This window comes from Sinohyriopsis cumingii, chromosome 1 (assembly GCF_028554795.1).
Source record: "Sinohyriopsis cumingii isolate HCF-2022 chromosome 1, ASM2855479v2, whole genome shotgun sequence".
NCBI classification, from domain to species: Eukaryota; Metazoa; Mollusca; class Bivalvia; order Unionida; family Unionidae; genus Sinohyriopsis; species Sinohyriopsis cumingii.
In genome coordinates this window covers 184,933,654-184,956,183 of record NC_142961.1, presented here as the reverse complement: position 1 = coordinate 184,956,183, position 22,530 = coordinate 184,933,654, and the positions used below count along the sequence as shown (strand labels likewise).

General features: G+C 42.1%; 1 protein-coding gene across 1 annotated transcript in view; it reads right to left on the bottom strand.

The window, feature by feature from the left end:
* Window positions 1-1,478: 1,478 nt before the first annotated feature.
* LOC149808524 (uncharacterized) overlaps window positions 1,479-22,530 on the bottom strand; it is a 38,548-nt gene continuing 17,496 nt past the window's right edge. The window contains exon 4 of the mRNA XM_089978456.1: window positions 1,479-4,557. The gene's annotated coding sequence lies outside the window, so the exon portion shown is untranslated. The remainder of the gene's footprint in view (window positions 4,558-22,530) is intronic.

Below are 22,530 nucleotides of genomic sequence, written 5' to 3'. Positions count from 1 at the left end.
ATTTTTAAGAACTGTCTAATATAGTAGGATTCCTATTAGGATTAGGTTTATTTTTGAACCTGTCATTTTGTAATTATTGTGCTATAATGTAATCTGTATAACTTACCATGTATAATGTCATTAATGTCATAATGCCCGTGTCATGTATAGTACACGGTATTGGATATATTTTCTACTGTCTGTGACTGGAATATCTAATGTCCAGTGTCCGGATTTCACATAGGGTCTAATGTCTGGAGTGTCCGGAGTGTCTACTGTCTAATGTCCGGGCTGTACTTAATGTATATTGTCTGTGACCGGGGTGTCTATATCTGTGTCTGTGTCTGGAGTGACCTGACTGTCTGTGTCTGGAGTGATCTGAGTGTATAATGTCCAGGGTTTCCGAGTGTCTAATGTCCGGGGTGTCCGGAGTCTCTAATGTCCGGAGTGTCTAATGTTTGGAGTGTTCCGAAGTGTTTAGAGTGTCCAGAGTCTATAGCAGCTATGAAGCTGGACTGAGCAGCCGTGGAGCTGAAAGAGTGTACTGATGACGGGTGTATCTCCGTACATGTAATTTGTTGGCCATGGGCTAATTTGGGGGTTTGTAAAACCCAGTGTATCTTTGGGGACTGTAAAGATAAGTTGTATATCTATCCATCTTTTTTTATCACCATAATTTCACTATCCGAATGAATGCATTTTACTACATGAGTAAAATTTTACATTTCTACTATCAGAGTAAACTATATCCATCGTTTCATTTGTCAAATCATTGTGAACCATTCACCCCTTGTCTTTGTATTTGCTAAATTAATTTATTTGTAGGTTTAATCATTGAGTCTGTGCGTTCTTATGTTAATTAAATCCAATATTTGGATTATATATATATATATATATATATATATATATATATATATATATATATATATATATATATATATATAAACGCATATTTTCATAATTAGTTGCTCATTCAAGTCATCCATAATATCATCGTCAAAAGTATTCTGTTGTGAATCCGAAAATCCCACCCCGTTATCTTGTTACACTTGTAAGCTAAGGTTTGCATGTTCAATATCCACCAAGACCACCCTAGCTGGCTTTCTCAGTGTGTGCTTTTCTAAGGACCCTTAGCTGCCATTTCCTAGGCATGATATAACTGATAATGTGTCCACAATGTTGTTAAAAGCACACACCCTCCCCCCAATAATTAATTGAAGGAAATTAATCATGCTCATCAGAAATCTTCAACATAAAGTACAGCAACTATCATAATGAAGAATGTACCTGGCAAACTGGATTATCTCCCTTTTACCACATTAAAATATACTTGTGACTTCATTTTAAGATTGTTAAAAACAATAATACATGCTTTGATATCTCTGCAGTATTAAATCTAGTTATTATTAAGTTGATAATTGTTCCTATGGACCAGTTGTTTTCATTTTAAAGAGTGACGCAAATCAAACTAACCTTTGTGACACCGTGTTTAAGCCAAAATACAAAGAAAACAGCTGTTGCATTTTTTTTAAGTTTTATTACTTGAATTACAATTTGTAACTACTAGCTGAGACAGTAAAAAAAAACATATGCTTTATGGCGCAGACAACAATATAAAAGAAATCACCCTAGCTCGGCTATGTGCAAATTCCTCCGAGGTATGGTACAGATATCAAACAATATGATATACAATCGATAAAGGCATGTCTTATGCAACGTGTGGGCTGAACATGCCTGCCCTAGCATGTTCACAGTATGGAACTGCCAGCTAAGAGACCAACCATTTCATTTTTGCAGGGAAGGGCATGGGAATATTTGGACAAAACATTTCTGTCTCTCATATAATTTTCACATTAGTAGAATTGTATAAGAAATAAAAAATTAATTGCATGGGTTAACACGTTCAACTTACGTAAGATTGGAAAACCTTCACTTAACTCAGTAAATGACATTTTCTCATTATAACAATTGCTGTACAATAGAATTACAGTAAAATAATAATGTACCAATATCAACGACACAATACAAATATGTCATGATTAGTCTTCAACTGACACATTTCATGTGTGCAATCAACCGGACCCGATGACATTTTTGTATCATTTTTCCATGATGTGTACAACCAACTGGATCTGATGACATTTCTCTTCCATTTATCTACCATTTGATAAGAAAGACACAATGATAGACAAAATAATTTCTGAAAATTTTGTTTACATAAGTGGTCATATTATTATTATTTTATCAATGGCTATTACCTCTCTCTCTCTAAAGCATAAACTATAACTTTCGAACTGTATCAGCAGCCTAATCAAATAACTTGACCTAAAAACAACAAAAGGCAAACATTAAACAACATGTATCAAGTGAAAAGAATGTGTCTGAATTACTTTGCATGATGCATTTATGCAATATATTCTGACACAATCAAAACCTATATTGATGAATGATGCATCATTGTGAATAAAAATGATGAAAATGGGGAAAATAAATATCTCTTCCAAAATCAATATTTACAAAATGAGAAAACGGTACCAAAAAGAAACAACATTACTACAGCTACTTAGTTTCAAACCTGCTACTGTCTGCATGAAAATTAAATTATCTGCATCTTGAGTTATGGGTATAGTTTGACAAAAATACAGTTAAAATGACAAATAAATGACGGAACATTTTATCTCTGTATAAAAAAATAATCTAAAAATGAAAGCCTAAGAAAACTAACAAAGAATTATACAAGATACAAATCAAATTTACAATTGGGGCATTTTTAAACAGAAATTGGCATATGCTTATAAAGTAAAATATTTTTTTAATCATACGTGAAAGGCATTGACTCTTTTGTTACAGAATAAATTTTGCCTTTGAATATGGTTCAGTCCTCACATTTTTTTACATTGTGATTTAAAACATATCTGTGCTTTACGCAAAGAATCAAACAATCTTACTCAGCTAAAGACAAGTTCATATGTAATGAACAAGTGCAATACAATTCGTCAAAATCAAGCTATATATGGATGATAAACTACATCATATTTTAAGGAATATCATCTTTAAAAATATAAGCAACAAAAATGCTCTTAGTTCAGCTGAAAATTGTTTAACAAAATGGCAACTTTCTTTAAAAACAAAAACAAGATGCCTACTTTGTCAGGATTACATTGTATACTTTACAAAATAGATGCGGGGAACACTTGACTGCAAGACGTAAAACTTTAAATACAAAAGAATCGTAAAGTAAAACATAAAGTTCATAAAACTTAAAGCCTTCATGGTACATGTTTATTGAGGGATTATATTTTTCTATCCTGGCACAATTCAGACAGCAGTTTATTTTGAGATGATCCCCAATATTTCAGTATATATTGTTTGTGGCTCTTTCCTTAAGAAAGCTAATTTTAAACACCTAAAACAGTCTTCATAAAAGAATAGCACGTAAACACTCATACACATAGCGATACATTTTACTGTGTTTTTTAACCCAACAAAATATGAACAAGTGTGTATTTATACAGATAATGTGTGGTGTCAAACTGAACCTAGATCAATTAATTGCTTCTGAAAACAAATTATTTTTATCAATCAGCCAAATTAGGATCACTTAATTTGATAATCATATATTGACACATTAGATGCAGTTTCTTAGATTTTGTCTAATGCTTAATACCCTTTTTACTTGTGTCAGCCATAAATACTTTTACATCAGCCTTCATAGTATAAATCTGAGAGGCAAATGAAAGGTCAATGTCTACCAATGTTGAATTTTGCATCAGTGATTTTAAATAAATGAAATGGTGGCAGCACCAGTGTTTTAAAAAATCACCCTGTGCACAATGTTTATGGAGCATGTCCTAAGATACATTTCACCCAAGAATTATCAAAATTGCTTTAGCCAATTTGAAACATTAAAAATTGTATTTTCCTTTGTATTGCTATATAGGCCATTTATTTGCAAGGAATGTAGGGAAGTGAAATCGAATGTTCTGTATAATTGTTTCCAAGAAAGGTTCAAATAAGTAAAATTGGTCCCGCAATTTTACAGAAAATACTAAAATGGGTTATCCATCTGGTCGCTAGGCAAGCTGCACTATTAGCATGGAATCCACCCACACAAAAGTTTGGTATATAATGTCTTGAGGATCAATTCTGTCGCATGCAATCAAAATTAACTTCTTTTCTAAAACAAACTGCTTGACATATATAGTTCATCTATCAAGTCAATGAGGATCACATTAGTCATCCGGTATTTTAGTCGGAACAAATGGTCTGTGGGTGTGTAGGTGCACCCTGAATGTTCTGTAGCATTGTGGACATTAGATGGTAACAACGCTGATCGTGGGTTACTGGCTCGGAATTTCCTGGCCTGCCTCAATTGTTCTGCTGCGGCTGTCCTGTAGGCCTTGCAAACTGCAGCACCTTTAGTGACTGACTAGTGCCAAACGACCCCATCCTGGGCAGTGTGCTGCCACGTGTCACAGCTTCCTTATATCATTGTCTCTGGCCTCTTTTGTTTCATTTACCTTGTTCAAGCTTGCCATAAAAGAGCATTTTTTTAAATCTGGTGGCTTGGCGTGTGAGCTACATGAGTAGTGAAAGGGGTCACCCTACGGACAATGGGAATTAGCATTACAGGGACCCCTGGGTCACTCTACGGACAAGGGAAATTTAACATGGAGAAAAATCGTGGGTCACTCTACGGACAAGGGGAATTAACATGGAGAAAATCGTGGGTCACTCTACGGACAAGGGGAATTTAACATGGCAATAAATCGTGGGTCACTCTACGGACAAGGGGAATTTAACATGGGATTTTTTTTAAAAATTTTTTTAAAAAAGGGGTAGGCAATTCAAAAGACTATCTCTTTTCGAGAAATATGGCTGGCCCTGAAAAGGGCCTTTGGGTTTTCTTCTTCTTCTTCTTCTTCTAATTTCTCCTTTTTCTCCACCAACTTCTTATTTTATCTCCAACACTCTTTCTCTTCTTTTTTTTCTCCTTCTCTTCTTTCTTCTCTTCCTCCTCTTCTTTCTTCCTCTTCTCATTTTCCTCTTCTTTTTCAATTTTTTCATTCCATTCTCTCATCCTTATCCTTTCCTCTTCATCCTCCTTTTCCTCCTTTATTTCTTTCAACACATCACTAATGATTACCTTCATTTTTCGTAAATTGTTTATCTCCATCTTCACTCTATGGGGACTATATGAGTAGTGATCCTCGTTTAGGTTAACCATCATTTGCTCAAACATTCCTAAATTGTCCATCACGTTTTGCAATTTTTCCATTTTGTTAAGGTGGTTTGATGCCATCTTCTTTTTATTCTTTGCAGAATGGTTTGAACAACTAATACTGTGGGTTCTTATACGAAAAGCGCGAACGTGAAGGAAAACATCCCCTAAAAACATAAAATGGATCTTACCTAGATCATGACCCAACAACGCGCGTACGTGAAGGAAAACATCCCCCTACTTTCTCATTTCATATAATATAACCCTAACTATACTCTCCACATTTGCTAAGAAACCCATAATCTACTATTCCCACAAACTTTCCTGAGCTCTTACTAACACACAAACACATACACTTCTACTATTAATAAAGAGTTAGTGTTTATTTTCACACTACTCTACCTACACACATTGGCAAATTAATAGTTATTTCTTTTCTAGAGTATTGGGTAGCCCTGAAAAGGGCTGTTTTTTTTAAACTCCAGATGCACCTATCTAATGGTTGCACCTTCCTGGCCTTGCGCCGCACACGCATCTTCTTCCCCAGTCTTCTTTCACCTTTCTTCTGGGGAGCGCAGAGGGAGGATGGTTCGCTTCAGCACCCCAATCCTCTGTTTCAGGAATATTAAATGACATCCTCTCTTCTCTTTTCTTTTCCTCTTCTTCCCTCTGTCTTCTCTCCTCTTCTTCCTTCTTTATTCTTGCTTCTTCTACTATAGCCTCCGCTGATAGTTCGTTTACTATCCGCCTGGCATATTCCAGGTGCATCTGGAGTTCTAACAGTTTCACTATTCTGCTAGTCATTCTTCTGGCTGTGTTGATCAATCAACAAGGGTAGCTGGACTGCCCAACGAGTTTCAATTTATACTGAAAGCGCGGACGTGAAGGAAAACATCCCCCTAAAAACATAAAATTTATCTTACCTAGATCATGACCTAAAAAACAACAACAACGCGCGGACCTAAAAGAAACACTCGCTCACTTTTTTATGCTACCCATCACTATTATAAATTTTTTTATAAATCACTTCAATAGACTATCCACATACACAAAACAATCCAATCTAACCCCAAATATACACCTCAAACAGCCCAAAAAACAAACATCATTTTAATCTACTATCCACACCAACCTACTTTATCACTTATAAACACAATCACACTAACACATACCCTCAAAATGTTTAGAAAGAGTTAGTGTTTATTTTCACACTACTCTACCTACACACATTGGCAAATCGATCGTTATTTCTTTTCTAGAGTATTGGGTAGCCCTGAAAAGGGCTGTTTTTTTGTTTTGTTATGGCATTCTTTTTAGTTTCTAAGAATGCGATGTCCTCTGAGGATAGACTTTCTGGCGATAGGTCTGCTTCTTCGGAAAGAGAAGAAGAATTCTTTGGTGTCGATACGACAATCGACAAAGCCTCTGTCAGCTTCAGGTTGCTGCTGCTGTTGTTGTTGCTGCTGTTGCTGCTGTTTTTGAAGTCTGTACTTCTCTGTCCATTCTTCTTTCTCCCTGTTCATTTCTTCTCTGAAGAGCTCTTCTATCAGGTCTTCAGTGATTTTTAACATTCTCACATTCTCTATTTCTTCTGGCTTCGGTATCAGACTGTGTCTGACCCTATGCAAATTCACGTAGGCTTCGTTGAGCTTAGCTAGTTTGGAGCACATCTTCTTAGGAGGATGAGTCGACAATGGATGGCTAGACTGGGAACAACCCGGTTCTTAAAGTGAAAGCGCGGACGTGAAGGAAAACATCCCCCACACGGTTTTCGAGCCGCAACGTTCATGAGAGGGATAGTAAGAAATGAAAGAGCATCAATCCAACATTCTTATAGCTAAACAAACCACAAAGGCATTTTTTTCAAAACACAACATTTTTTATTCAAAAAATCACTTAACACTAAACAACAACATTTTTAACAATAATTCAACATAATAACATCAAACATTTTTTTTCAAATCACTAACATTCTTTTCTTCTAATACAATCTACTTTAAACAAGGCTGACAACGTTGTGAATGAAATTGTGATTTCCACTGTTGGAAATCATTAGGCCATTGATGGACACTACGTTTCCTAGCTTGAGACAAAAGATAAGCATACTGGTCACAAAACCATCGATGTACTTTCACATCGTTTCTAGCAGAAGAACGAGGATCAAAATGAGTCACTAAATGTTCTAAGGAATAGCCCAGGCTGCGATGATGCAGAAAATACACACAGTACTGTCCACACACCAAGGAATCTGTGCCTTGTAATTTCACGTTATTGAATCGGGTGGTTTGAGCATTTCTTCTCATAAAGTCGATGATATCGTCTTCCAAAGGGGGCAATCCGTACGAATCAAAATATTCCACACATCCTTCTTGAGGAAAGTAGACGGCTACCCAGTGGGTTCCTGGGAGATGACTTTCGTCCGTGTTGATCACGTAAGCTTGATGGTCTTTAGGTTTGCGATGAGGGAGTTCATCTTTAGCACAGACGACAGGATTCCAAGAAGCCGTATACGAACTATGGTTCAAAAGGTAATAAAGTTCCCAGGTATCCATTGTTTTGTGTTTTTTCTTCACAGGTAATAATACGTCGTCAATTCGATCCTGACTTTTTGCTTGAAAATGTCTGACGAATAAACGGTTATTCGTTCTGTTTCCTCACTCTGATTCAGGAGAGCTTCGATACGATGGATCTCTTGAGTGGTTAATGGTGGACAAGAATGTTCACGCAAGTCTTTATACCACTGGTGCAACACGTCTTCGTTCGAGATGAGACTCCAAGCTTCGTCCAGATACTCGTCCAATTTTTCTTCTTGACTTAACATCAGGCATTTATCGTGTTGAATTTGACTGGGATGATCGTTTTGACATCCATAGCAATTTTTCTTGATCAATTCCGTCATTTTGTCGACCAAGTGTTTGGCAAAACAGGAGACTAAATGGGCTTCTTGTTCTGGCCATCTCGACTTCATCATGACAATTTCTTCGTCTTTGTCTTGGGATTCTCCTTCCACGGTCTCCTCACATTCCATGTCCAAAGTTTCTCCACTAGGTAAAGAGGGATAACAGTCTTCCATGACTTCTAGTAATCTAGAATGACTTCTCTCAAACTGTTGATTTCTATGGTATTATCGAATTCTGCATACAGGATGACGCTCACTGTCTCTGTCAGTTTATCTGCAAACTGAAGTTCCACACGAATTTGGCCGGATTTTATAGGGTGGAAATGTCCCTCGTCGCTGCCTTGGTCTGGAGTGAAATCGAAAGCCCACAAAGCGTAGCCTCCTGCATAATCTTCGTACGTAATGCCGTGACTGGTGTTGGTTCCTAACTGACCGGTGGCTTCGTACAGGGACAAGTACGATCTCAAGTAATTCTTCTTTGTGGGATCAAAGTCGGGTTCGAAAGGTCGGGTACACAAGGTTTTGCCATCGCGACTGACTTCGACTTTCTTCACCTTGAAGTGTTGAAAGTTGAAAGGATTTTGATCGAAGGCTCCGTTGAAGGCTGAATTCCAGACCATACCAAGGATCAAACGTTTCGGTAACTGTCCTTGAAACAGATGATCTTCGGTCATAGAAGCATGTCCAACGGAAATGGTGAAGGTTTTCACTTCCACGCGTCGGATGGGATACTTGGCGGTCGTTCTGCTCAACGTTTGACTGATGTCGTTTCCCACTTTGGGTAACACTTCCACACGGCGTACGTAGAGTCTGGCTTCTAGGATTTTGGTTTTGTACTCGTCAGCATTACCCAATAAATGGAAAGCGGCACTGCTCCGATTCAGTCTCAGGCGAACATTCACTCCGTTTAGCAAATATTTTTCTTGCAACCACATGTCCAAATGCAAACGGTCCATCAGTTCTAAACTCTGTCCATCTTTGATTCTGTCTCTTCGTTCTATAAATCCCGCATTGTTTTTTTTGGCTGATGGATCAGTTTCGAATGTTTCAAACTCGCCTGTTTCGTCAGCTTCCCATACTACACAGGAATTGAGATGGGTGTTCTTGGCATCTATTCCGTACGTCAAGAGATTTTCCAGGTAGGCACGATAAGGGTAAGTATCCATGCTGCTACTGACCAGTTTGTTATTCAAGTACAAGTCCACTCCACTGAACAAGGAATGCATGAAATTGTTGACGGGAGCTACTGCTTCAGTGTCTATAGGACCTCCAGTCTTATCTAGAATTTTGACTTTCAGGTACAAGTAACTGCTATTCAGATCGATGTAATCTTCGGGCTGTCCTTTGATTTCAAACTCGATGGGAGCGGAATCGGTCAATGAGGAGACGGGGTGAAATTCCACCCACTGAGATTCTTGCATGGTCATCATGGTGGGGGGCATGGCAAACAGATCCAGTTCCGTCTTGGAACAAGCGCAAGACTCTCGGTGCATCATTTTTCTCTGTGTCTCAATAATCGAAAACGTCTAAGTCTCGAACGGTTCTTCTTTTCTTGGCCTTTCTCGCTTGAAGTCTGGTGAAAGGGTGTTTTCTTCGTCGTCTCTTTCTGCCTTGTCCTTGCTGAATGCCAGACTCGGTAGCGTGCAGGGCATTTATAGGTGTGTCTCGTCGGCCCAAAATGTCTTTGCCCGTTTGCAGCAAGACATTTTTACCTGCCCTCATGAAGGCTTCTTTAGGGTTTTGTTTGTCGATGATGACATTTTGGAGAAATTCTTTGCCTTGCGTCAGTGCCGCATCTTTCAAGGCGTGCAATCCGCGTGTCACCATCGGTTTCAACACCGGGGCCACCGAACGAAAGGCCGATTTTAACATATCTCCTAAACCGTGTCCTCGCTGTCGAGCCACCCCTCGGTACACTGGATACATGACTTGCTTACGAGTCGTGAGAGAACCGTTTTCGAAAATGGAGTTTCACCGTGACTTTTCCTTTGGTGAATGGAATATCTTGTCCCAGATCTCCTTTTATAGTAATGTTGACCGTGTCCAAATACGACTTGCTGACCGGCAAATAGTGAGGATGGACAAATTCGCGGTGGACGTGATAAGTGTTTCCACCTTCCTCGTCAGCGTTCGTGGCAGAATCCACTTTGAAAGGAATGACACGCAGTAACGGCACGGAGGTGTGTCCCACCACGTTGTATTCCACCACATCGGAATACACAAACATCAAATTCAGTCCTTGGTTCAGTTCTACCGGGGTATGAAAATACTGGCCAAAAGACTCGTTGTCGTAAATGATGGATAATTCGGGGGGTTTTTTTTGTTGTTCTACTCTCTTCCTCAGCTCCATGTTACCGCCCAACATGTCAAACAATTCATCGCAAAAATAGAAACCCATGATTTTATCCTCAGGAAATTTTATCAGGAAGCGACGAGCTGTTTTGTGGTATTCCAGGGTGACAGTTTTGTTCTTGACATTCTTAAAAGCTTCCCCAAACACGACATTAAACCTGGTGGCTATGGTGTTGACCAAATGTTGACCACTAAAATAATAACCTGGGGGAATGAACAACTGATAGGTGGTGTAATGTCGATTTTTTGTGCCAGGGGTTTTATGCCTATATCTGCTATGGATATCCATCCACTGTTGTATTTGTTCGTCATAAACTTCCACATCAAATTTATTTTGATTGGCAACGACATTGAGGACTTGGGTCGGGTGAATCATTTCGACTAAAGCCACTTCCCAATGGGCTTCGTGATCTAAGGGGATGGTTTGAGGTAATTTGGCCGTGTAACAGCACAACTTGTTGTTGGGAAACACCTCCATGGAACTGTCACTGGGTAAAGTTAAGTAAAATTGGTTTTGGTGACTCATAATTCCAGAGTTCTGTGGCTGTCCGAGGGAATATTAGTGGATGTCAGAGGTGTGTCTCCGCCCAAAATGGGGTTCTGGTTGTGGTTGTTTGAGTGGTGACTGGCACTGGCACTGGACACAACGTTCCCGTTCGAGGAGAATTTCAGGGAGGGATTGGGAAGCAGGTAACCGATGCAACTGCTCAATAAAATGGTCCACAATTGTTTGTCTCCTTGTTGCAAACTCAAATTGGCGATGGCTGCCCCGATGACACAATACACCACGAAAATTTGGCAGAAAAAGACGATTTGCGTTTTAGGCACACGTTCTCCACACCACACCCACAAGGGTTGTTTTTGTAAATCTTGCACAGAAGAACTAGGGGAAGAAGGAGTGGTCGACGTAGCTGCGTCTGCTGTGTGAAAGGGCATGATGGTCACTTCTTCTTTTTATAGTCGATGACTTGCGAAGCGTCGATCCAAGAATCGAAACTGGGTGGATATCCTTTCCAACGTACTTTCACTTCTTTGACACGTCGTTTGCCCACTTTACGGGTTCTGCGTTCGAGAATGCTTTCGATGTCGTACACGTCGTCTTCTTTTTTGGTGACACGTTGTAACTCGGGCAAATAAAACGTTCCTTTGAGTACTTCTCCGTTCATGTCTTCCAATTTATAGACGGCAGGATGACGGCCATGCACTCGTTCAGTGACGCGAAACAATTCGGTCGTCCAGTTAGGTAAGTAACCTTTGTCGAAAGTGCGTTTGGTTTTGCCAATGCGCACCCAATCTCCTACGGCCAACTCTCCACTTTTCTTGGGGACAGCCCTCGTCGGGGACGTACCGAACAGGCGCTCAAACACCAGCACTTCGTTGTCGGGAGTCACGTCTTGCGGGGCACGTCCGATGCTTCGATGGTAAGATTGGTTGTACGCTTGTACCAGGTGCGGTAAGATGTCGATGTACTTCAGAGTGTGGTGATGCGTAAAATATTTCCACATGCGTTCTTTCAAAGTGCGTTGAAAACGTTCCACGATGCTGGCTTTGGTTTCGGGATTCTCGGTGGTAAAAAAATGAATGTCACGTTTCTTTAATTCTTTTTGGAAAGCTTGGTTCAGAAATTCGGTGCCTTTGTCCGTTTGCCATCGAAGAGGGCGACGACCGCTTTGTTTCAACACCCGTTGCAGGGCTCGCACTAACTCGCTGCTGGATTTGGAAGTCAAGGGCACGACCCAGGCAAATTTGGAAAAGACGTCGATGACACAAAACAAATATTTGTAACCACGATTGTAGCCGGCCAAATGAGAGACATCGGCTAAATCGGCTTGCCATTGATGATCGATACCTTCCACTCGGGTGCGACTTCTGGCAAACTTGCGTCGAATGGGTTTGTGTAAAGTGTAGGTAGCTTGTTCTTGTAACCATCGTTGCACTTGAGGTAAACGGAGACTTTTCAGTCGAGTTTTGGCAGCACGATACAATTTTTGAACTCCTGCGTAACCTGCAGGATGCGAGGGATCGTAGTAAATGCTGGCTAAGACTTTTTCCATTTTTGTGTTGGTGTGTTAATAAGGCACCCACTCTTGGAAGAGGCTACTCTTTTTTTCTTGGGGTATTTTCTTGGATTGCAAGGCTTTGCGTGTGCGACCGGCAATAGGTGTCGAAGAGGAGGATGTCTGAGCAGGGGATATCGGTTCTTGTTTCACTTCTGTCTTCACTTTCTTTTTCTCTTGTGAGGAAGAAGGGGTGGCCATCATCTTTTTAATCCATCCAATTCTGGAGGTAGGTGGTGTTGTTAACTTGCGTACTTTTTCTGGTGGAGTTTGAAACCCTTCTTCTTCTTCTTCTTTTCCTTTTTCTTTCTTGACCACTGGTACCGGTACTGGTACTGGTACTGGTGATGGTGCTGGACTTTTCATCAAGGTCTTAAAATCTTTCAAAGTGGGTAGAGCTGTTTCGTCTAAAGCTTTCTGGTGAAAGAGTTGCAGTCGTTGCAAGAGTTGACCGTACTTTTGCGATTTTTCTGTTTCGGACAAATCTTGGCGATCCATCAAGGACTGCAATTCGTGTTGTAACTGGGACATCTCGCTCAAATTGGGATTGGGAGGTAAATGCGGGGTGCGTTGTTCTTGCCACCGATGGTATTCCATCCATCGTTTGTAAGGCACTAAAGCTAGTTTTCGTCCTTCCATGGGGTTGTCAGGGGTGAATTCTGAGATCTTGGGACTTTCGAGGGCCTTTTTATCTTGCTCCCACTAGTCCTCCCAACATGGTTCCCAAGACTCCTTTCAGTATGGGGCCTAACAAGAGGGGCAAAATGCCTCCACGTTGCACTAACATCTTCTTTTTTTGACGAATGGGAATTTTCTTTCGAACCATTTGGCGAAGAACGTGACGATGTTTGCTTAAGCATTGTTTCTGGTGTTTGGACAAAGGGATCGTGCCTTTCAAAACGTTTAAACAACATTCGCACACGGTATCGATGACCTCTTTGGAGGCCGTTTGAATGAGTTTTTTTCGTAGGGGTGGAGAAGCTTTGGACAGGACAGATAACATGTCCCCATGTTTGGCTAAACGTGGTGGCAGTCCTTTCCTTTTCTTTCCTTGGGGTTTTCTGGAGGGTGACATCTTTGAGTCTTTAGGAGCACCTAAAAACACTGATACTCTACTCGGTCACAGGCCTTTTTTATACTGGAACGCGTCGCCACTGATTGTCTTTACGGCGTATCAGTTTGAGGACAGGCATGACACGTCGTGCAGGGGTACGTAACGGACTAAATCGAGCCAGTTCTTGCTTGGACAAATCCAGTAAACTTTGTAACATGCCCGATCTTTCTTGAACTTTGATTTTGGGAGAAGGTACTTTGTGAGCAGCAGCCACTGCCGCTAAATGGGAAGGTCCTGCCACTGGGGAAGTTCTTTTGGGGGTCATCAACGGAGAAGTTCTTGGTGTAATCAACGTCTCCAAGTACTCTTCAGTTCCTGGTGACATCAACGGAGAAGTGGACAAACGTGAGGCTGCCGGAGACGCTGTGGCAGGTCGTGGCTTGCGAGTGTAAGGTTGCGTCCTGGCCGAAGTGCCTCTCTTGCGACTAGTTTTCTTCTGTGGACTTTTCTTTTTCTGGGGACTTTTTCTCTGTTTCTTTTTCTGGGGGCTTCTTTTCTTTTTCCGGGGTGATGGTGGTGGTGTCTGGTAAGAGGAGGGTCCTGCCACTGGAGAAGTTCTTCTTGGGGACTTGGTCTTTTTCTTTTTCTTCTTGGGGCTTCGTTGAACTTTTGTCTTAGGGATAACTTTGGGGGCATTAGGATCCCATCTTAAGAGTGAGCGAATGATGACCCCTCCTAGAGTACCGCTCCCTCCAGGTTTCAAAATGATTTGTTTTTTGGTTTGAGTGTCGATGCGGGGATCGGCCAGTTGGACCAAAGCGACTTTGTTTCTATCGAAAAAGCGTTGGGTTTGATGAGGAATCTGAATGATTCCTTGGAGTAATTGACGTGCCGTCACCGTGAACCATCGTAAGACTTCTTTGAGACTAGCTTCTAAGACACGAGCTCGTGTTTGTGGATCTTTTTCTCGGCTGATGCCATACAAGGCACGAATCAATTTGATGGGAAGATGCGACTGAAGGGACGTCATGTTCACACTGTGTGAGACAGACGAAAAAGGGTCTGAGGTTTTTATAGATTTTTTTCATGGGAGGAGTGAAATGAAGTCGAGGACGGAGACGTGTACAGGACAGGCCCTCCGTCTTGGCACCAGTGGTGAAACAAGTGGGTACGAAATCGCAAATCCTCGGGGGTCGTAGGTTTCAAATCGACGAGTAAATAGGCGTGTGGCGTTTGAGTGGCATCGTCGTACGCCTGAGTCAGCCAAGGCGTTCCTAACTGTTTGGCTAAGACTTGCACTTGCGATTTATCTCGAGGGCTTTTAAACAAGACCACGTAATGCGCATTGAGACTGATGGTGCGATGGGCTTTACTTTGTTGAAACAAATTTTGGGTGATGTAAATGACACTGGCATTACGGTGATGCCCTTTGCGCGTGAACCACAATTTAATTTCTTCTTCGTCTTCTCCTAACATGTCGTCGAAAATGACTAAATGGGTTAGACGGGAGTCAGAGACGATGCCATCGTCTTCTTTAGGAATGCCTTCCACAAACACGATGGAATCGCCTTGACTTTCTCGCAAGAGGTTGTACGCCGATTGCCACTCTTTGTAACACCACACGATCCGTTGAGGGGGCCGATTGATCAAATGATGTTTATGTTCGATCAAACGTTTGACGAATTCGGTTTTGCCTGAACCGCTAGGTCCAGCAATGAGCATGTTAAAGGGATGGCGAAGATACAAAGCCTCCCAACTGGCACGATCTAAGTGTTCGTCGATGACTTTGACAGTAGAGGAAGAGGGAGCAGAGACAGCAGAGGTAGCCATGGTGTGAGAAATGTCACTTGTGACACGAAAAACAAACAAGACAAGAGTTTATATACTTTTTCAGAACACGTTTATTGAATGTTTCATATATGAACACGAAAGACAAAAATACATACAACCCAAATAGTGATGTACAGGAATATAAAACACAGCAAAGCGATCAAAGTGAAATATAAACAAGTGTCTGTACAACATGTTTTGGGTAACCAAGATGTCCTAGGGACAGTGTGTAATGTTCTTACAGTCTCTACATGAGGTATTGTCACACAAGTGTCCTCCCGGAATGACCTTTCAGGCATGTCCATGACAGTCCTGTCCTGAAGCGAGTGGTTGTTCTCGGTGACGGGTTCTTCTGGCACCGTCACTAACACAGGTTGAAAAGTAACTTTTTTCCTTGAACAACTCTTGTGCATACTGGGCCACTTCTTGGGTCCAAGCCTCAAAACCCCCCTTTTTCCAATCACGAACATCTGTCCAATGAGGGTGTAAGTCACAAGCTACACACACATCGTCATACACGTCTTGGGTCGCTAAAAGTTGACGAATCTTTTTTTCCTGTTGAGGTCGAGAAGTATCCAGATGAAAACGCAAGGCTTTGAACAAAAGGAGTTTTTCGTGACCATTTAAGGCCATGGAGGTGGTAAGTACTGATCGTAAAGAGTCCACAAAGAATCGGCTGGTAAACGAAATCCCAGAAAACAAGTCACTAAGACACACACCACTTGTCGTCCAAAATTGAATGGATACAGTTCTTGTAATAATTGATGGTAATGATCCACGGTTTGAATATGGTCATTGAGTTCCTTCCACGGAATCTGTTGGATGACATGTGACATAAACCGTGGCATGACAGCCTCTTTTTATATTCTCTTTTTTTCGGATGCAATACACGTACTTTCTAGCCAGAGATCTTCGTTCTCCAGTAGGGAATCTAAATCTTGCATACTGTAACCGAAACGTCAGAGTTCGTTTCGGTGTTTCCTCTTCCTCTAAGTAGATTCCACGTAAAATATGTTGGTAATCCTTTAACTTGTCTTCCTCAATGCGTTGCACTAGGTGAATCTCGAAGTAACCATAATCATGAACATGTCGATCATTAGCGACCTCAAAGTTTTGAACAATGTCTGACCATTGAAAGAATTTCTGACGAATCAGTTCTCTTATACCATTCAGGTACCAGTGGTTAAAGATCTGGTGACGTATCGGATGCAATTGTTCTTTACGTTTCACTTGTATTTTGACCAGCTCTCGGTAAATGCGTTCTCTCAACTCCACAGGCAAAGCACGAATGTTCTCTTGTAAAGTATCCATGAATAGGTCATACTAAATCCTCTTTGGTCTGACACAAGAAATGTACTCTTTGCACAAACATGGTTTCACTTCAGTGTCGAATTTAAATCGTTGAGTCACTAATCTACACATTACAATTCGTTCAGAAGTTTCCTCTTTCACCAAGTTGACATTGTGTGAAAGATGTTGGTAATTCGTTAACTCTTCCTCTGGAATTCGATGCAGTACGTTTACAATGTAGTAGATAGAATCGTCAATACCAAACCATTCCTTTTTATAACCAGGAGGTCGTTGATCAATGTCTGTCCAATGGAACACTTTCAATTGAATCAGTCCTTGTATAGCCTGAAGGTACCAGTGGTTCAAACACCGGTGACGTATCGGATGCAATTGTTCTTTACGTTTCACTTGTATTTTGACCAGTTCTCGATAAATGCGTTCTCTCAACTCCACAGGCAAAGCACGAATGTTCTCTTGTAAAGTATCCATGAACAGATGATTATGGTAAAAAGTTACTTCAATGTCTCGGTCCCACTAAGGGTAAGTAATGACAATTCGGTGACCATCGAGCATGTTCTACGTAGGCCGAATCTTGCGGTTCCCAGTGGTGAAGTGACACACCGCAACTGAAGCACTTGACTTTATCTCCTTCGCCCAAGTAGAAAAATCCGGCTCTGGCTAATTCTTCGGGGGTCGGTCCTCCCAGATACTTTGGCCATTTTCCTTTGAACGATTGAAGACGATTTTCAAAGTCGCAGTATTCCGACAAACGCACAGGAAACGAATATTCGTCTTTCACAGGTTCGTTTCGATAAGGGTTGGGTGACAGGAACAGGAGTTTGCTCAGGGCTGGATGACATCCGTAGGGGGGTAGACGTGAAGGTGAACATTCCCCTTTAAACCCGGTAAAATGTCTAAGAGGACGAGCGGCATCGCTTTCGCATCCCTCAGGTTTGACACGCACAGCATCACTTTCCATGACAGGGGCAGTGAAAACAAAGTTCCCATGATGCTTTACGGCATCACTCAGGTCACAACGTGCAGCATCGGTCCCATCGCAAGGCTCACAATCGCACTCGTCTGCAAACTCCGTTACGCAATTACAATGGTAACCACATGGACAATCGCAGTTTCCTTCCGGACATTTTCCGTCGCAATGCATGGGTCTTATCCATCCAGTATTAGTCACACTAGAGGAAGATACAACTTTTTTACAATCCCCAAACTGGAACGATGTCTTTTTCAAAGTATTCATCTTGTTCGCTCGGTCTTGGTAGTCACAATGAACTATCGATCTTGCCTAGGGTTCCTTTTTTATATACAGACCAATACCGACGTGACCGTACGGTAAGGTGAAATGATTGGGAAGTCGAACTCGCTTCTGGTACACGATTTGATAGACTTTTTCCAAGGGCCGACTGACGATGTGATGAGTGGGTAAACGTACAATCTTGTTCGGTTGGTGAGTGGTCACTTTAAAGTTTCCATCCTCTCCCGATTGCAAGGCTTCTTTCATTACCCCAAAGTTGACCACTCGACTGGTACGATAATTCAGAGTCAGTCCTTTCACTTTGCACGTCGTGTGCACTTCTCCTTGTTTGTCCCGGTATTGGTAGCCGTAATTTTTGGGACCGCCACTGACAAAACTTAGAATCTTGTCGTCGGGATGCTCGTCTGTCCAGGCTCCTAAACGGTCTCCTTCGATGCTAGGGTGATGTTGAATCGGGTGATGGATGTAGATGCAACTGTCCGTGTCAAAGTACAGGACGCGTTCTTCTAACAGTTCTAAAGCTTCGTACAATTTTAAGCGAGCATGGGCTGTCACGTAAGCCGCAATGATGACATTTCCAAAAGGGTCGTCTTGTACAAAGTCCAGATCTTCTTCGTAATTGACCAAGATCAAATTCTCTCGAACGACGTCCACGTGTTTCATGTATTTGGTTTTGTCGTGAATCATCTGGAAGTAGCGGGAAGGTTCTGTCAAATATTCCGTCTTGGGTAAACACGGTCGTTGTGCCATTTTACCCCACAAGCAATTTAACATCACTTTGGCAAACGATCGCCTGCCTTCGTTTTTCTCGATGTGGTCTAAAGTGATGCCTTCTTGTTCCCGGTATTTCTCTTTGAATTGTATTTGGTCTTCGGGAGTGTGACACCAGGAAGGATAGCCGCTGGCTTCTTGCTTCAGTTTCAAAAAGGCATCCACGTAGTCGGCGAAAATGCCTTTCTGCGTGGGGTCACCCTTGCGATACTGTTGTGTCTTGGGAAAGTGGCAAATTTCGTACACTTCTAACAGTTGGTATCCCATGTCCAGAGCTTTGAACAATTCCACGCTGACCCAGGTTCCCGTCAAGGCCCGTTCTTCCTGGCTGTGCTGACAAGGCTGGTCTTGGTTGCACGTTTCGGCACAAGTACGGCACAAGGGAAACATCAGTTTGCCTTGACAATGGTGAGGTAAGACGGGATGGTATAGGTTCGTGGGAGGCAAAACTTTGCACTTGATCAAGCCTTCGTATTGTCGAATGTTGACCAGGTCGATGTGTTCCGTCAACAATTGCGGGTGCCCTACAGGAAAGCGACAATATTTGCACACGTAGGGATACAGTGAACACACGTCCAAGTATTTGATTTCTTCTCCTTTCTCTTCGTCGGCTTGGTACAGCAAACAGGTGGCATTGGTCCTTCCTCCGTACAAACTATCCCTCGGGTTCAGCGGGTCCATCAGCTTGTAACTTTCCACGAGACGTTTAAACTCGGGATCGGTTTTCATACGGTGATCGTACTCGTGTTCCCACATTTCCACCACTTGGTATCCTTCCTGTTCTAACTTTAGGCGTCGCTGACAAGTGTCCTGGTACAGGTCTTCCATGGTTCGTTGCAAAAACTGATTTTTAGTACCACGGTCAGGGTAACAGACGTGACATCCGTGAAATAAGCAACCGTTAAACTCGTACACGATCTTGGGGTTTTCTAAGTCCCAGCCATCGACCGAATACGTTCCGATGGTCTTTTCGCCCCCTCCGTTGCGGGCATGCTGAATCCACTTGTCTTCCTTGTCGCACAAGTAATGTAACCAACGTAGGGCTTTGACCGAGTATTGACGTTTGACAAAGTGGGTCGTTTGAGGACTGATGACAGCCACGGTGTTTTCAGGCATGAATCGTTGTCGATACACTAAGGAACACGCTTTGGCAATGGTGCAAGCTTCTTTCAAAGGATCGACCCCTCCGTGTTCCATGAACAGTTCTCGAAATTTTCCACAGCAACGCCGTAAAATGTCCACGTCGGAACGACAATACTTTAGCATTTCTTCCTGAAAGTCGAAAGGGTCCGAGGCGTGAGCCTGGTACCAAGCGTAGAAAGCTTCTCGTTGTTCGGTACGCATGTTGTCGGGGTCGTAATAGTGAGCCTCAGGTAAATGGGGTAGAACGGCATGTTGATTGGCTTCCGTATTGAAAAAGTGTGGAAAGTACCCTTTAGCCATTTCTGTCATTCCAAACGTTTTAGGCATTCGACTCAAAGGCATGGCCAAATAGCTCATCGAATCTTTAAACTGTACTTGTCCCACTTGCATGAAAATGATTTTGGCCCCGTTCAAAGTCACTTTAGGACGTTCGGTGCCTTGTTCCGTATAGTACCTCAAAAGAAACTGTCCATCGTATCCGGAAAAATTGTGAGCCATCACCGTGGCATGACGATGACAATCTCCGTAACGTTCGATGTCCTCTTGGCTCCACGTCTTGTCGACGGGGTCTAAGACCCATTGGGCAAAATCGGCTAACGTATTTGGTCCCCGAAAGATTTTTTCACGCCCTCCAGGAATCTTGCTGCAGTGAGGGCAATGACTGAAGATAGGTTCTTGAATACACTTCTCGCACGCTCGATGAGCCACGCAGAAATTAGGAATGTGAATGCCAGTCTCTTGCATGCATTCGAAATCGAAAAAGATGAAATTGCCTTTCTTCTTGTGACCGTCCTCTTTCTCTGGTGGGGGTTGGTATTTTTGCACGTAACATTGGTGTTCCAAGTCCACGATGTGGTGACAAATGTGACATTTTTTCTTTCCTGAACATACGTGTGCCTTGGTATTATTGGTACGTATGACTTGTTCACACGTAGAGCACAATCTCAGCAGTTGACAAGCACATTTCTTCTGTGAACCTTGCGTCTTCAAATGTTGTTGGTAACATTTAGGGCTGACAAACGTGCGCAGACAAGTGGAACAAGGCACTGGTTCTTCGCTCAGACAGGGTGGAGAGGCCAAACATCCTGAGCATTTCCATCCACAATGTTTGTGTTGCTCTCGATTATTATAACCATAGTCACATTTCTCACAATAATAAACATATCTCAGGAATCCAGTGATACTGGTAATGGTATCGAAATGGTGATCGTGATGATAAAGGTGAATGTATTTTCCGTCCTTAAAGTCTTGGCCTCGAAACAACAGAGGTCCGCGCACTTCTTGAGGGTGCACTTTCAAGGTGTAGCGTGGAGCTAGGGCATCTTGCAATTTTTGCATCTCAGGAATGCCACAGGGTGTGTCTTTGGGCAGTCCGGCTTGTTGTAACAGGAGTTCTGCTTCGTTTCGTTGTTTGGCTCGGTCGGAACGTTGAATAGTGTCCCAGGTTCTTTTCCATTCTACCGTGTCGTTCTTGTTGGCATAGGTTCGTCCCACCACGATGGCACGGGCTAAACACATCTGGTCATGAGGGTTGTTAATTCGGACGAGACTCGTTTTGGTGTTGCGAAGGTCGTCCACCAATAACATCTTTTTGCGTCCTGTCCCTTGAGGAGGAGAGACGTGGGTCATGTCCAGTGTGGCTTTACCATCGGTGATGTCAAACTGATCGTTAGATTGTTGTACGTGTTGAATCTTGTCCATGACTTTGGAAGCAGTCAATTCTGCAGGGGTGCTAAACTCGATCCAAACAGGGGATTTCAAACCGTCGTGTTGTATGGAAAGTCTCAAGCGATCGTCTTCTTTGGGTTGACATTGCTGCTTGAGTGAAGTGAGCAAAGAATCCCACACCTCGGTGATGAACACTTCTGCTTTCTCTAACGGCACTTCAGCCTTGAAATCTTTAAACTTCACCGTGTATTTGTAAGCCGTGGTTCTAAATTTTCTAGAGGAGCGCTTTTCCGTCTCTCGAATGGAATAGTACTTTTCAGGGTTGACAAAGGGTGGTGAACTTGGTTTAGAGGGTTCGGATTCTGGTTCACTCATGTCCTCTTCAAAATCACTGGCATGAATTTGTGCCAAGATTTCAGTCCTGGTACGAGGCGATAGATCACGTTTCTGCCTCTTACTTTCTTCTTCTTTCTTCTCGAATGAATGGGATCGTTTCATCTTGAAAGCAAAAAGTCAAATGACTCAAGTTCAAACACCATAAACTACTTTATAGTCATAGCAGACCAGCGTATATAAAAGGGTGTGTGTCTTGTCCTTTCACTATTCATTTCACTCTCGAGCCGAGCACAACGATGGAAGAGACTGACCAGATGGAACGTTTCGTCAGAGCTTTGCGAGGGGTCATTAGAAAATTCTCTTCAGACCAGCCTACGGACTACTCTCCTTCCTTTAGAGATAAAAGTCAAGATACTTGCTATATCTGTCAGAAGAAAGAGCATTGGTCTTCAGAGTGTCCAGACCGTCAAAAAAGAAAAAAAACAGGGGATAAAAGAGACAAAAGTCAAGATACCTGTTATTATTGTAAAGAAAAAGGACATTGGTCTCCAGATTGCCCAAAAAAGAAACAAGAGGAGTCAGAAGAAAAGAGGAATTCTTCAGAAGAAGAGAGGGATTCTTCAGAGGAAGAGAGGGATTCTTCTGAGGAAGAAAGTAGAC